This window comes from Trichechus manatus, unplaced genomic scaffold (genome assembly GCF_000243295.1).
Source record: "Trichechus manatus latirostris isolate Lorelei unplaced genomic scaffold, TriManLat1.0 scaffold00082, whole genome shotgun sequence".
Lineage (NCBI taxonomy): Eukaryota > Metazoa > Chordata > Mammalia > Sirenia > Trichechidae > Trichechus > Trichechus manatus.
This window is the reverse complement of record NW_004444018.1, coordinates 1711878-1727407: the sequence shown is the minus strand read 5'-3', so window position 1 is coordinate 1727407 and position 15530 is coordinate 1711878.

Genomic DNA, 15530 nt, shown 5'->3' with positions numbered 1-15530 from the left:
ACCTGTTTTTTGCGCAGGCAAAATAGGCAAGTTGAATGGGATGTGGTAGGAATCACCACCCCTGCATCTTTCAAGTCCTTGATGATGGCAGTAATCTCTGCAATCCCTCCAGGAATGTGGTATTGCTTTTGATTTACAATTTTCCTATGTAAGGGTAGTTCTAATGGATTCCACTTGTCTTTTCCTATCATAATAGCCCTTACTCCATTTGTCAGGGGTCCAAGGTGTGGGTTCTGCCAGTTGATGAGTATATCTATTTCAATTATGCATTCTAGAACTGGGGAAATCACTAGAGGATGGGTTTGGGGACCCACTGGACTCCATTAATAATCTGACCTCCATATGCCTCCACTCTGACTGGTGGGCCACAGTGACTTTTTGAGTCTCCTGGAATTGGTGTCAGTTCAGAGCCAGTATCTAGTAATCCCTGAAAAGTTTGATTATTTTCTTTTCCCCAGTGAACAGTCACTCTCCTAAAAGGCTATATATCCTTTTGAGGAAGGCTGGGAGAGAGATTAACGGCACAGATTTTTGAAAATGTATTGGAGTCCTTCATTCAAGGGGTTGTGGGTCTTTAAACTCATTCAAGTCTGGGAATTGATTGAGGGACCGTGACTCTCTACTCTGATGATTCAAGTTAGACTGCTGTTCACCTGATCTAGAATTCATTACTTTGTACAGATCTAGTAAATATTTAGTAGATTTCCTATCTATTTCACCTAGGGGCACCAAGACTAAGTAGCCAATGCCATAAGTCCATAGGAGTCAGGCTACTCTGATTACTGCTTTGACTCTGCTGTTCATTACTGTAACCATGCCCACCTTGTCTTTGTCGACTGAGTGCCACCATTTGGCCCCTGCTACCATCGGGTCGAATCAGACCCACTGTAGTTAGGTGTCTTAATTCAGTTATGGCAGTTCCCACTGTCAAATCTGATTTACATAAAATAGCAATCACAGCAGTCTTCAAAGATGCTGGAGCTCCCTTCACAAACTTGTTCCTCACAGTTGTGGTAGAAGGTGCATCCTCTGGGGATTCCATGTATGAGTCTGTGGGTCTAACCTGATAAATCCACTCTCGCATGTCAATTTCCCTAAGCCTTTGGATACCTTCTTCTACAGTATACCAAGATAGGTCTTGTACTTCAACTTGATTTAGTGTAGGCCACTGCATAATCCATGCTTCAGCAACCCAACCAAATAAACTATTAGATCCTTTCTTAACATTGAATCAAGAATCTGTGCTTACTGGATCCATATCAATAAACTCAGACTGATCCTTCTTTATTTTCCTTGCACCACTATCCCACACCCCTAATGACCATTCCCACACATATTCCCCAAGTTTCTGTTTGCACATATTAGAAAAGTCAAGCAGTTATTTGGAGTGTAGTGTACTTCCTCCGGGGTCACACTTTATACTTTACCTTTTGGGGCTTGCTGGGACTGAAGTATAGTTATAGGTCTAGAAGCCAGAATTGGTAGTGTGGAATTGTTTTGAGAACATTCAACATTGTCTTGTAAAGCATCTGCTTCAGGTGATACTCCAGGCAATGACTCAGGCAAGGGCTCTTTAGAGGCTGGGCTAGGGTTAATCTCATTAGATGGGAGTGGAGGGGCTAATGGTTTTTCTGGGCAGGGTGATGAAGCAGACGTACATGAAGTAATTTCTTCAGATGGGAGTGGTTCTGTTGGCAGGAATGTTCAACGGAATTTAGGGGCTCAGTGTCTCCAGTTTCCTCATTATCTGCCCATATGTACCCATCCCAAGTTTCAGGATCCCATTTCCTCCCAATCAATGCCCTCACTTTAACTTCAGACACCTCTCAAGGTTGGCAATTGAGCTGGAGTTGTAATTCAGTTACTCTTACAATAAGACTCTAGGTTTGGTTTTTGGCAATATCAGCTCTGTTACTACAAGAAATAAGGCTTTCTTTCAAAGCACAAATGGAAGCCTTCAAGTCATTTATGTGGCACTTGAGCTTTGACTCTGAAACCCTGAGCGCATCTCTTTCTTTCACTAGTTTGTCTAGCAAAAGTAAGACCAACCGACCAGCTTCCTTATACTTCTCTTTCTGACAAAACTTTATAAACATATCACAAATGTGTTCACCCAGAGCCTCGCCTTTCACCAATAGCTGATTTATTGGTGATATTTTTTGTATTTGTATCACCACCTCATGTCATGGATTAGCAGTACCCTCTTTACTGCTGGGAGCAGAATCATCAACATCTTTAAGACTAACCAGACTTGAGAAACAATTTAAACAACTCATCCTTACAATTTTGTTTCTCTAGAACCACTCTCAGTACCAAATGTCTTAGGTTGGGTTCTCTAGAGAAGCAAAACCAGTAAAGTGTATAAATATATATAGGGAGAGATTTCTATCAAGGAAATGGCTCACACAATTATAGAGGCTGGAATGTCCCATGTCCATGGAACAGGATAGAGGCTTCTCCTGAGTCACATAGTTGCAGGGGCTGGCGAACCTAAAATTGGCAGATCGGAGAGCAGGGCTCTTGTTCACAGGCTGTGAAGATTGACGAATGCCAAGGTAGGCAGGTAAACTACTAGCTTAAGTCCCAAGAACAGGAGGTCAGATGAACAGGAACCAGCTGCAGGATCCAGAGCAGGCAAAAGCCAAAATGTCCACTTATATTCAGATGCAGGCCACACACCCAAGGAAACTCCCTTTCAACTGATTGGCTACTCACAGCAGATCCCATCATAAGATCACTGAGAATCATGGCCCAGCGAAGCTGACATACTATCTTAACCATCACACTTGCTAAAGTAGAGGGCCAGCAAAAAAAAGGAAGACCCTCAATGAAATGGATTGACACAGTGGCTGCAACAATGGGCTCAAGCATAGCTACGATTGTGAGGATGGTGCAGGACCAGGCAGTGTTTCATTCTGTTGTACACAGTGTTGCTATGAGTTGGAACCACCTTGATGGAACCTAACAACAACAGAAACTGGAGGATATTTTAGAAACAAAATGTTTATCATTTGTTAACTCATGGCTTCCTATGACTGTCCTCCAGGTTAAAATATGCCTTTATTAGATTGTAAAAATCAGTTAAACAAATAAGAACAGTACAATTGGGTTTATTTAATCTTTATACATGTGCCCTCATTAGAGTTTGCTAAGTTTATTATATATCAGTAAGGGTATACAGCTGAGGACAATGTGGCTAATAAGTAATTTAATCTGTCAGTGATATGGATATATTTTTAGCATTTCTGAAGCTTACACCATTCAAAATTACTAACCAAGTCAGGAAAGTGGAAGACAGAGGTTGGCATAACAAAATTTCCCATGGTATTTGTGATTATAAATTAGGCTATTAAATGAATAGCTTACTATAATGATATAAAAGTGGCGAAGTTAACTTTCCTCTAAGGACTTTCAGTTCTACAGTTCCTGACTTGTGGTTTTAAATTTGTTACCTATCAGTGCACTCAAGTAGCTTTTGCATTTAATTATTTTGGGGGAGAGAATAAGGCAGAGAGATGGAAGGTGGAAGGGAAGGAGATAGACAATAGATAGATAATATCACTTCCCAAAGCTCACTTTCTTACAGATGATGTTGCCTGCTCCATTCCCTGTTCAAGACTCCCTAAAGAGAACAGGTGGGACCCAGCCTCCTCTCTGCTTATCTGGCTTTCCATCTGAAAGGACAGAGAATGTAATGATAGTTAGTTCCAAGAGAACTTTTCATCCCTAAAATGCATAGCCACATCCTGCTGTCTTTCAAGTTCAGGGGTGAATTATTCTATGTCATGCATCTGGGGGTCCAGCTCCAACCTGAGCAAGCCCAAATTCCCATCTGCAGTGACTGTTTGCATCACAATTCTAAAATATGATACAGTCTTTAACAGTGGCCTCGTAAGTTACATTCTTGATTTTCTCTTCCTCCCCCATCTCCTCCCCAGCCTATGGATCAAGGCCAAAGCTTAGAAAACATGTGTCTGAGACATTCCTCTACTCCAAGAATTGTTAATTGTCCTATAGGAGCAGCAGCTGGAAAATGTGAACAACATTGCTTCCTAACAGATGGTTTATTTCTGGGATCCCAACCTCCCTCAACTTCTTATAATGCCAAGAACTGAAGAGATTTGGAATAATTTTTTAGACCATAAACTCGTTGTTGTCAACTCATAGTGACCCTACAGGACAGAGTAGAACCTCCCCATAGGTTTCCAAGGAGCGGCTGGTGGATTCAAATCGCCGACCTTTTGGTTAGCAGCTGAGCTCTTAACCACTGTGCCACCAGGGCTCCCTTTTAGACCATAGAAGGAAAAAAATAAGGAAACTGATTTTAACTTAAAGTTTCTTCTCACTCAGAATATTTGGTATAAACTGGACGATTTTCTAGCTCCTGGGGTTAGAGACATGACTAAACACAGACCCTGCTTTGTCAAATGACAATTCTGAGTTTTCAAAAGGAAACTAGGATATCACTGTAGGTGCTGTTTACAAGCATTTAGTAGAGGCCCAGTTGTAAGAGAGCAGTCGTTCTCCTGAGGAAGATAGAGAGCAAAGAGGGCCCACCACCCCTGCTGCACTCTGGCTAAAGATGGAGAGTGGTGTGCCAAAGCACCTTTCCCACATGCGATGGCCAGCCAGGTGCATAACCTTGGTGAAACCAAGGTGTGCAACCTGGGGCAAGTAACTTCACCTCCCTAACCTTAGTTTCCTTAGAGGTAAAATGGGAATGATGGGAGACACAACCTAACAGGGCTTTTGTGAAGTTTAAATAAGTTGATATACATGTAAAGTGCCTATCATGGTGCCTGTCAGATGGTAATCATTTAACAAACATTAAAAAAACAAAAAACAAAAAACCAGTTGCCATAGGGTCGATTCTGACTCACAGTGACCCCATGTGTCTCAGAATAGAACTGTGCTCCATAAGGATTTCAATGATTGATTTTTCAGAAGTAGATTGCCAGGCCTTTCTTTCAACATGCCTCTTGGTGAACTAACATTCAGTTAGCAGCTGAAGATGTTAACAGTTTGCACCACCCAGGCACTCCTTGATAAACATTACCAAACCAAAACCAAACTCATTGCTCTGTCAAGTTGATTCTGACTCATGGCGACCCGATAGGACAGAGTAGAACTGCTTCATAGGATTTCCAAGGCTGTAAATCTTTATGAGAACAGATTGCCACGTCTTTCTCCCTCAGAGCAGCTGGCGGGTTTGAAGTGCTGACCTTTCAGTTAGCAGCCAAGTACTTAACCACTGATCCACCAGGGCTCCTTTAACAAAAATATTAGGTACTGTTATTGATCATTATAGCTAAAATGTGTTAATATTTAGTATTACCGGGTATTACCCTAGCTTGATACAAGCAGTATCTTATTTAATCCTCATAGCAACCCTCTAAATATATACTATTATTATCCCCATTTAGCAGATGAGGATACTGAGGCATAGAGGAGTTAATAAGATTTGAACCCCAGTCAGACTCCAGCTCCCTCACCCTGCTCTTATATATAGCATAGTGGTTAAATGGTTCTATATCTGCTTCACTTTAGACAGAGATTTCTCTTCTCAGCCATGCCAGCTTACAATCTGTAAATTGAAAGTTGAGTGACTGGAAGAGGAGGGCATGCACGATAGAGCAGTATGAAGCACTGTTAACAACTTGGTAGTAAGAAAAAATATATAAAGTCAGGCATCGGAACTGGAAATTATAGCAGTCTGGAACCATTTAGTTTTGGGGCAAATAAACTGCATAATTCAATGGCACTTAAAGTTAATACTGTGGAAGAAAACAGTGCAATAGGGAATCGTATATTAATTATCATAAGTCATCAAAAGAAAGTCAGATTATGTTCAGCTTAGTCCATTTAAGAAGTGTGAGGTATCTTAAATAAATTCTCTTATCAAGAATAGGAAAATTTCTAAAATTATGGCAATTAAGAAATAAACTCCACTTGCACGTGAAAAGTCTTATTGTTAGACGGTGATACAGAGAGTCATAACAATCAGATTTTAAGTCTGGCAACTTCTTTAAAGATCTTCTAGTCCTACTCATACATTTTGTAGGTAAGGAAACAGAGACCCAGAACGATTAAGTGAGTTGCCCAAAGTCACACAGCTAGTTAGTACAAGAGCTGGGGCATGATTTTTGAACTGTTACAGAAAATGCTGATTGATTGATTGATAATGATTGAGATCACTAGTAATAGAGTTCAGTTTAGATTTCAACTTGCTACATATTGCAATATCATGGGGAGCTTTTAAAAATCTTGATGCTTAAGTCACATCAGACCTTAGTACTTTTTAAAGCTCCCCCAAGTAATTCTGATGTGCAGCCAAGGGTGAGAACCACTGATATAGACCAACAACAATGTATGATGCATCCACTAAGAACCATGTGACATCCTGGCAGGGGGATCCAGATAAGAGTAACATAGCTCTCACCCTCTGGATGCTTACACCTGGCAAAGACAAGCGTGTATGTGAACGGACCGTTGTAAAACAGTGTGATGGATGCCAGAATGAAGTCAAGGTTAATGTGTTATAGGAGCTTAAAGGAAGGGACACGTAACCTTTAGCTCAGTATTCTCAACCATGGTTGCACATGGGAATTACTTGGAGAACTGTTGACATGATCAGAACCTCTAGAGCAGTAGGCGGTTTTAAAAGCTCCCATGGCCAGGTTTGAGATCCACTGCTTTAGGCAAAGTTGTCCTGCCAGAGCAGCCTGCTGAACTATGGGTCTTGGTCTTGAGAGACAAGTGGTATTTGGACTTGTAAAGTCTGAGGGAAGAGTGTTCAGGCAGAGGCAATAAGTACAGACGTGGAGACATGAGACAGCATGAAGCGTGTGGGAAACAACACATAATCCTAGGGCATCCGGAGCGACCAGGGAGATGAGGGAGTAGGTGGGCAGTAAATAAGGCTGGGGCACAATGGCTTGCTGTGCCACGTTGAGGAGCTTGAAACTTATCCTGTGGGCTAGCTTTTCATTTTTCATCTCATTAGCTTAAAAAATTACATATACAAACATAATTTGTACTTATTATACACATCTACTACCTTCATTAGCTAATATCTCAAGGCATAGACTACACTGCAGGAGAGGTTCTTTTTCAACAATTAAAATAATCTTCTTGATAATTTCCATTTCTTTTTGGCTGACTTTTTGTTAGATCTAATTAGGTCATGACTGGTTTGCCCCATAGTGTGGCTGATAAAGAGCTCGTACCAAGAGAATGCAAAGTTCCAGCTCTGCCATTATCTTATTATTGCTTTGTAAATCGCTTGTCCATTTTCTAGGAGTTCATCTGGTTAAAATTGGATAACATAATCTGTACGTCCAGTCAAGCAGGCTCACAAGGAACTACTCTGCATTGTGGAGCTCTCTCTCTTCTCCCTGGTGACCTCACCTCCACATATGGCACATGGCCTTCTAACACGTGGCAGAGTGTGGGTGCCAGCATCCTCCCTAACTCCTTATATTAAATGATGATACAGCTCAATTTCTTTCTTAATTCTTTAGAATTGTTTCAGTGTGTGTGTATTTACATATAGATATAACCGTAACGGTAATCATTGCTGTCAAGTCAATTCCAACTCACAGTGACCCTACAGGACAGAGTAGAACTGCCCCACAGGGTTTCCAAGGAGCGGCTGGTGGATCTGAACTGGCAACCTTTTGGTCAGCAGCTGAGCTGCACTACCAGAACTGCATTACCAGAACTCCCATGTATATATAGATATAGATATACATACATATCCTAGTAGGTATGTAAGGAGCCTGGTGGCACAATGGTTAAACACTCAGCTGCTAACCAAAAGGTCAAAAGTTCAAACCCACGCAGCAGCTCCATGGGAAAAAAGACCTTGCAATCTTTTCCCATAAAGATTACAGCCTAGAAAACCCTATGGGGGCAGTTCTACTCTGCCATATAGGGTCATTGTGAGTTGAAAGGGGCCCTGGTGGCACAGCGGTTAAGCACTGGGATGCTGATCCGAAGGTCAGCAGTTTGAATCCACCAGATGCTCCTTGGAAACCCTGTGGGGCAGTACTACTCTGTCCTATAGGGTCCCTATGAGTTGAAATCAACTTGAAGGCACAAAACAATAACAACTGTATACATATCCTAATGTTTTCCTGTAACCCATCAAGTCTTGTACAATCCCTTTGGAGAACACTACAGTAGGTGATGGATGGTGCACTATGGAAGGATTTTAAGATCAGATTCAAAGGGTTACAAGATCAAGGTGTCTACTACAAAGAAGGGCTTCCAATACTGGAGGCAGAGAGACCAGCTAGGTAGCTTAAACAAAGGTCAAAGTGAGAGAGGATTATGCTAAGGAAGAATAAGGCAGTAAGATCAAGAATGAAGAGAAGCAGAAGCATTCTAGAAACACCGAGTTGACAGGTCCAATGGATTAGGATGTGAGAGAAAAGAGAAGAATCAAGTAAGCCTCCAAGTTTTCTTCCATAAAAGCTCAAGTTACCAAATAGTGTGAACAGCACTGGCAAAAGTATCTGTAACCAGCTGTGCGTTAACACAGCAACTTTCAAAGCTTTCAAGGTTTTTACATGTTCATTCCCTCTCCTTTTTCAGAATTCATCCATTTATTATCTCTGATAATAAAGTCAATGTAAACTCAGGGAAGCTTATTCCTTGCATTTACATACAAAACTGACCAAACCCCCCCTTTGCACCATCAATCCGGGCAAACTAGCTGTTTCCACAACTCCTCACCCTTTAGAGAGATTTAAACCTCAAGACACAATCAAACGAGCAGACGAGGCTCTCAATCAGTATCGGTATCCTAACCACCACTGACAGAAGCAGCCATGGTGATGCATTATACATTTTTCGTTTTGTGTGTGTCACCCTGGTTTGTCAGAACTCAGATTTCTTTAGCACTTAAACTGCTGTCGTCCCAATAATGTTATTCATTGTTAGCAACAGCTCTCTGTGATATATCACAAACACAGGACATGATGCATACCGTTCCAGGAAGGAATTGGCAGGATAATATCTTCCTCTATCTTGTGAGCAATTACCTTCTTTCCCTTTATTTCCCTTAGTTTCTTTCCCCATGACACACAATGTGCATGGTTAGCATACAGTTGTGCTCAGTTATGACACTTTAGATATTTTCATCTTAGGAATGTTAAGTGTTGATACCAAACCTTATAAACTCAGTTCTGCTATCTTGAAGAGAGACGAGAAAGAAGAAGTGGTATCTTCCTTAGGTGTCTTATATTATATCATATCATGTCACATAAATATTTATATTTTCAATAAAAAGATAATTATAGTAATTGATGAATGGAAACAAGATGTGAAACCACTCATCATGGAAGAGGCAGAAAACTACTAAGAAGACGGACAGAGCCCCAGATAGGAACTCCCCTGAGAAGGGGGAACAACCATTTTCTATCTCTCCAAGCATTTCTGCAACCACATAAAATATGATTTTCAATCTCTTAAAAGAATTGGGAATCAGTCTTTTGTGTTTTTCACCTCTAACTGTGAGGTCAAGTGAGAGAGACAGCACGAGTTTGACATCTATTGGCACACATGTATGCATTGGACAGAGTTAATGAGTTAAAATTTGCATACACATGTGACCTCCTATCCCTGTGTTTTTATGCTTCACACTGAGCCTCAGTGCAGAAGGGGTAGTGTCTATTCTAAAGTTTTCCATACTTGCTGATCTCAAAGTCCAGACGTGAGGTAGATTGGAAATAGCAGAAAGCACATTTTGGCCTCAGGTCCAATAAATGAAGCATTATTAACTGTCATCCTCAAACCTCCAATAACAGGGTCAAGTAATGAATGATGGCAGTTCAGTAAAGGAAGAGAGGGCAAGGTAACACAGGGGTGAGGCTACCAGGAACATCCATGCCAGTGTTTCTCAAACTTTAGTGAGCATTAGAATCGCTGGGAGAGTTTCTCATAATACAGATTCCTGAGCTCCTCCCCCAGAGTTCGTGATTCAATAGGTCTAGGGTGGGACCAAGAATTTGCATTTCCAGCACGACCTTGGGTGTTGCTGATTCTGCCAGCCCTTGAACCACACTTTGAGTAACACTGATCTATGCAATTCTGGATACTTAATCAGTAGGAAAAATGAGCCCCAAGGAAGGTAGACCCAGATTTTTCATTCCCTAAAATACAGGTATTAGGTGCAAAAAATCTCTTCCTGAGACTAGCTAGTACACATGTGTGTGGCAGACAATGGTGCAGCTTCACTTTTCCAAGAGAAGGATGATGTTTAGTAGATTGCACCGGTGGCCCCAATTCTTTAGCCCTCCCTGCATCCACATCCTTTGCCATGTGATTTTACAATCCCTCCTGCTAAAGAAACAGAATATATCTCTCTACCGTTTGCCTTTAGGTTTGACCATGTGTGATCATTAAGGTTGTGTGTCAACTTGTCTGGGCCATGATTGTCAGTGGTTTGGCAGTTACAATGTAGTTTGGCAGTCGTATGATGATGTGATCCCTTCCATGATGAGATTTAATATAATGTGATCACCTCCATTATGGGAGCTGCTGTGATTAGCCAATCAGTTGAAAGGGCATTTTCTTGGGGGTGTGGCCTGCACTGAATATAAGTGGACTTTCCAGCAAGGCTCACAGGCTTTTGCTTGCTCTGGATCCTGCGGCTGGTTCCTGTTCACCTGACCTCCAGTTCTTGGGACTTGAGCTAGCAGCTTACCTGCCATCCTGCCTGCCGATCTTGGAATTCATTGATCTTCACAGCCTGTGAGCAACAGCCTTGCTGTCTGATGTGCCAATTTTGGGTTCACAAGTCCCTGTGGCTACATGAATCAGGAGAAGACTCTATCCTGACCCACAGACTTGGGGCATTTCAGCCTCTACAATTGTGTGAGCCATTTCCTTGATATAAATCTCTCTATATAGATATTTTTATGCTTCTTGGATGGTCAGCTTTTCATCTGTCATGATATTAGGAAAGTTTTCTGTCAGCAATTCTTCCATGATCCTGTCTGTGTTTTCTGTTTTTTCCCCCCTGTTCTGGAACTCTGATCACTTGTAAATTTTTGCTTTTGATTGTGTCCCACATAATTCTCAGGGTTTCTTCATTTTTCTTTGTTCTGTTTTCTGATTTTTCCTTAAACAGAGTTGTATCCAAGTGTTTGTCTTCAGTTTTGCTAATCTTGTCTTCCATTGTTTCAAACTTGTCCCTCAGCCCTTCTATGACACTGACCATTTCTGAAATCTTGTTATTCATCTTTTGGATTTCTAATTGTTGTTTTTGTATGATTTCTAGTTGTGAGCTGATTTTGGCATTTTATTCCTGTATTATTTTCCTGAATTCTTCCATTTTTTTCTCTGTATTTTCCATGAATTTGTCTGCCTTTTCCATGAATTTGTCTATTTTTTGCTCATTTTTGTCTGCTTTTTGCTTCAACTCTTGGATAGCTCTGAATATTAGAGATTTGAATTCCCTATTAGGTAGTTCTAGTGTCTTAGTGCCTTTTCTTCTACTGGAAAGTCATCTGGTGTTTAATTTTGCATGCCTATTGAAACCATCCTGTCCTGTTTTTTAATATGTTTTGATATTGCCTGCCGTCTTCGGGACATTTAGTAGTTATTTTCTTTGTTTATTGATTGTAGATTTGTTTGTTTTGTCCTGCTTTTTGGTTTTATTTGGTTATATCTGAGCAGGCAGGCTGTGCATTCTTTGTTGTTTGCTCTTCTGTGGACATGATATTTTCACCTCCTTGTCCAACGGGCAAGGCCAGTCGCTCAGCTATGGTGCAGCAGGGCAGGTCCAGCTGAAGGGGAGGGGCTGTAATTGGTTGTTTGTGGCACAGACTGAGGCAGACAAGGTGAGCCAGTGGTCAGTGCAGAGCAAGTTCCACTAGGTTGTGCCTGTGCTGTTTGGGAGTGCAATTTTCAGCACATGGTGCAGATAGGCGGGAGGGAGGGGAGGGGGAGGTTGTGGTGTGTGGAGCTAGGTTGGGTATGGAAAAGAAGAGAGGAGAGAGAAACAGGAGCAAAAGAAGAAAGTGCTGAGAGAGCTTGCTGTTGGACTGGAGAGACAGGAAACCAAGAAATGAAGAAAAAAACAAGAAAAAATAAATAAATATATAAATATTTCTTAAAAAATGCCCCCAGGGATTCCACCAATGTGGCTGCATAGATCAGGGAAGTGGCTCCCAAGCTGGGCAGTACAGCCTGGCTAGCAAGGGTGGAGATGATATACAGTGCCAGGTATTCAGGAGACAGGAAAAGAAGGTAAGTAGAAAGAGACGAGAAACCAAGAAATGAAGAAAGATAGAAAGGTAAAAAGAAAGAGAAAACAAGCAAATAAACAAACAAAAAAAGCCCCCAGGGATCCCACCAGTGTGGCCATATGGACCGGGAAAGCAGTTCCTCAGCTGAGTGGTGCTTCACAGCCTGTCAAGAAGAAGCAGAGATGGCACACAGAGTCAGGTGTTGGAGAGAAAGGAGGAGGAGGAGATAAGAGGCAGGGAAGAAACCAAAAGAGGCTGAAAAAAGCAACACCAGCAACAAAGAAATGGCAGTGAAGAAGCCAGCCAGTGTGGGTGGGGCGAATCTGCACAGCACAGAACCAGTGCCTCCAGTGCCGCAGTCATGGCCCTCAGGGATGCAGTGAATTGGCCTGCCAGGAAGACGCAGATCAGCAAGCCAGGAAGTGGCGAAGATCAAGTAGGGGGAGGCAGCGTGCGGGGTGGGAAAGCATGTCTCGCTGATTACTAGGTGCTCTGTCTCCTGCTGGGAGCTCTGTGAATCTGCTTTCCCATACTCCTTGTCCACCAATCTCCAACAGGAGTCCAAGATGGTGGATTCGTGCTGCATTAGCTAATAGGATACCTCTGCTCCCAACTCTCCTTGCTCTCTGCTCTCTGTCAGTTTCTTATTCCAGTCGCTGCTTGGATGAATTCTTTAGTGTCTTCATTTGATGCTTAAGGTTCCAGTATTGACATTTGTCTCTGTTTTACTTCATTTTTTGAGTCTTTGCTGTGGAGGGATGGTGTGATGCTTCTGTCTATAGCACTATGTTGGCTCCACCTCCTAAATTATATTATTTTTATAAGAAAAACTTTTTTAACAAAACTGTGGCTGTGTTTGCTTGTTTTGTTTTTGTTTTCCTTGAGAAATGTGGCATGCAATTTCTAGTGCTTTCAGGCTGACCAGTGGACCATTTTCCCTCCATTCAGTAACACACAATCAGCCCTCCAGCAGGTCCTAAATGGCACAAGACCTATCTTCACCATAAATTTGCATTGTTCTAGAGAAACTGATCTCAAAACGCTAATGTAATTGAGGTCATAAAAAATATAGATGCAGAGTATAACAGAAAGGTCATGGATAAAGAGTAAGAAGGCCTGGAGCCTCCATGTAATAGTAAAGTAATAATTATAGCTACTGTTTTTAAGAATTTACTCGATGAAAGGTACTGTGCAAAGCACTTTTCCTACATTATATAATTTAATACTTAAAACATTCCTGTGAGTATTATGATCTCCTTTGTACAAATGCAGAAAATGAGATTAAGTATTTTACCCAAAATCACAGAAGGAGTAAATGGCAGAGCCGGTGTTCAAACCCAGGTCTTTTTGACTCCTAAGGTTATACTCTTTGACTATGAGGCCATGACTTTGCCAGGGATGTTTTTGCATGGTTTGGGCAAGCACACTTTGTCTCTCTGCATTTTTTCCCTCACCTGTAAACCCTGGACAATAACAGGATTTATCTCAGAGGATTTTTGAAAGGATCGTATATATGGAAGCACTTTCTAAACTACAAGTGTTAGACCATGTAGGGCTGGTGAGTCAGGATTCTCATGTGGTCTGTTTGTTCTGTAGTTGGGAGTAGACAAAGTAGGATCAACATCATTGTAGGTACTTTCACTAGGTTGACAGAAAAGTCTGGAGAAGACTGTTCAAAGATGGACAACCAAAGCTGAATTCCTGGTGTCCCAGTTTGTTTCCACAGAATTATAAAAGTTGGAGCCAGGAGGGACCTTGGTGACCATAGGCTAACCCTACTCAACCTTCCCCTCTTCCTGAATTTCACAAAGGTGGCATCAGAGCAACCACATTTAAGTGACCTACATCAGCTCAGAACTCTAATTAGTAGCAGAGCTAGAACTAGCACCTGGATCTGCAGACACTAGTACACTAGTAGTTTCCTTGACACCACGGTGTCTCTTAACTCACTTCCACACTGTTCTTGCTTGAGTACTAACTCATAAGGTCCCATGTCCTGTTCTAATACTAGAGGAAAAAAAAAAGATAGAAGTAGCATATCCAATGTAGAATTTAATCTTCAAAGAACCTCCTAGCATTTCCAAACCAAATAAAATTGAAACAATATACTTTAATGAAAAATAAAATTTGCTTTCTCTTTACATCTATTCCCGTAAAGAAGACAAAAGTTTGAGTTTTATGCACTGTCTGAATACGATGCTTTGCAACTTCTTTTTCAATCAGTAAAACTTTGGGCTATTTCATACTTACTATAGTGGTTATACTTAAGAACAGGGAAGAGACTAGTGTTTCAGGAGAAAACACGAGAAGTTTCAGGCACTTGCGATTTTCTAATGCTCTTGACTGATGTCAGCAAAGTACTCAGCCCACCAGCCCTCAGAGGGCTGTGAACAGCCCTGACATCCAGTTCAATTTATACTTTGCTGAAAAGCTTTGGCACATCTGTGCTGAGAATGAGATCCAAGAGTTTCAGACAATATGCTTTCTCGAGCTCCATCAGATCCCACATTTTATTTTATTTATAAATGGACAAGTGATTAATGATTACAGTGTTAAATTCAATGAAGAGGCTGTGCACTTGGGATTTACATTGGGTCAGGCAGTGCCACACCGCAACAAACAATAATGCAAACAGGTCAGGGTTGTGTAGAGTTTTGTTTTGTTTTTCCCTGTTATATACAGGATTAATAATAAACTAAGTGGGGTCTTCCCATAATTCACACCCTGTTCCAAGTCAGCATGACCTGGTAATAATCTACCCACCCTCAACTGTGGGAGCAAAAAGGCTATTAACAATAGATTTCAAACGAGGGCATTTAATATTGTGAGAATTTTTAAAGTAAAAAAGAATTTTAAGGTACATAACATTTCCTTCTTAGCTGAGGATATTTTTTTTTTCCTTTAATTTCTTCTGACATCCACCCAAAGTTATATGAGAGTTAAAAATAAATGGAGTGTTCTAGGAATATATCCTAGAGAAATAAGAGTCGTCACTCAAATAGACATATGCACACTTATGTTCATGGCAGCACTGTTCACAATAGCAAAAAGTTGGAAACAACCTAGATGCCCATCAACAGATGAATGGATAAACAAACTATGGTACATACACACAATGGAGTACTATGCATTGAGAAAGAACAATCATGAATCTGTGAAGCGTTTCATAACATGGATGAAACTGGAAGACATTATGCTGAGTGAAATAAGTCAATCACAAAAGGACAAATATTGTATGAGACCTCTATTGTAAAAACCCATGAAAAAGTTCACACA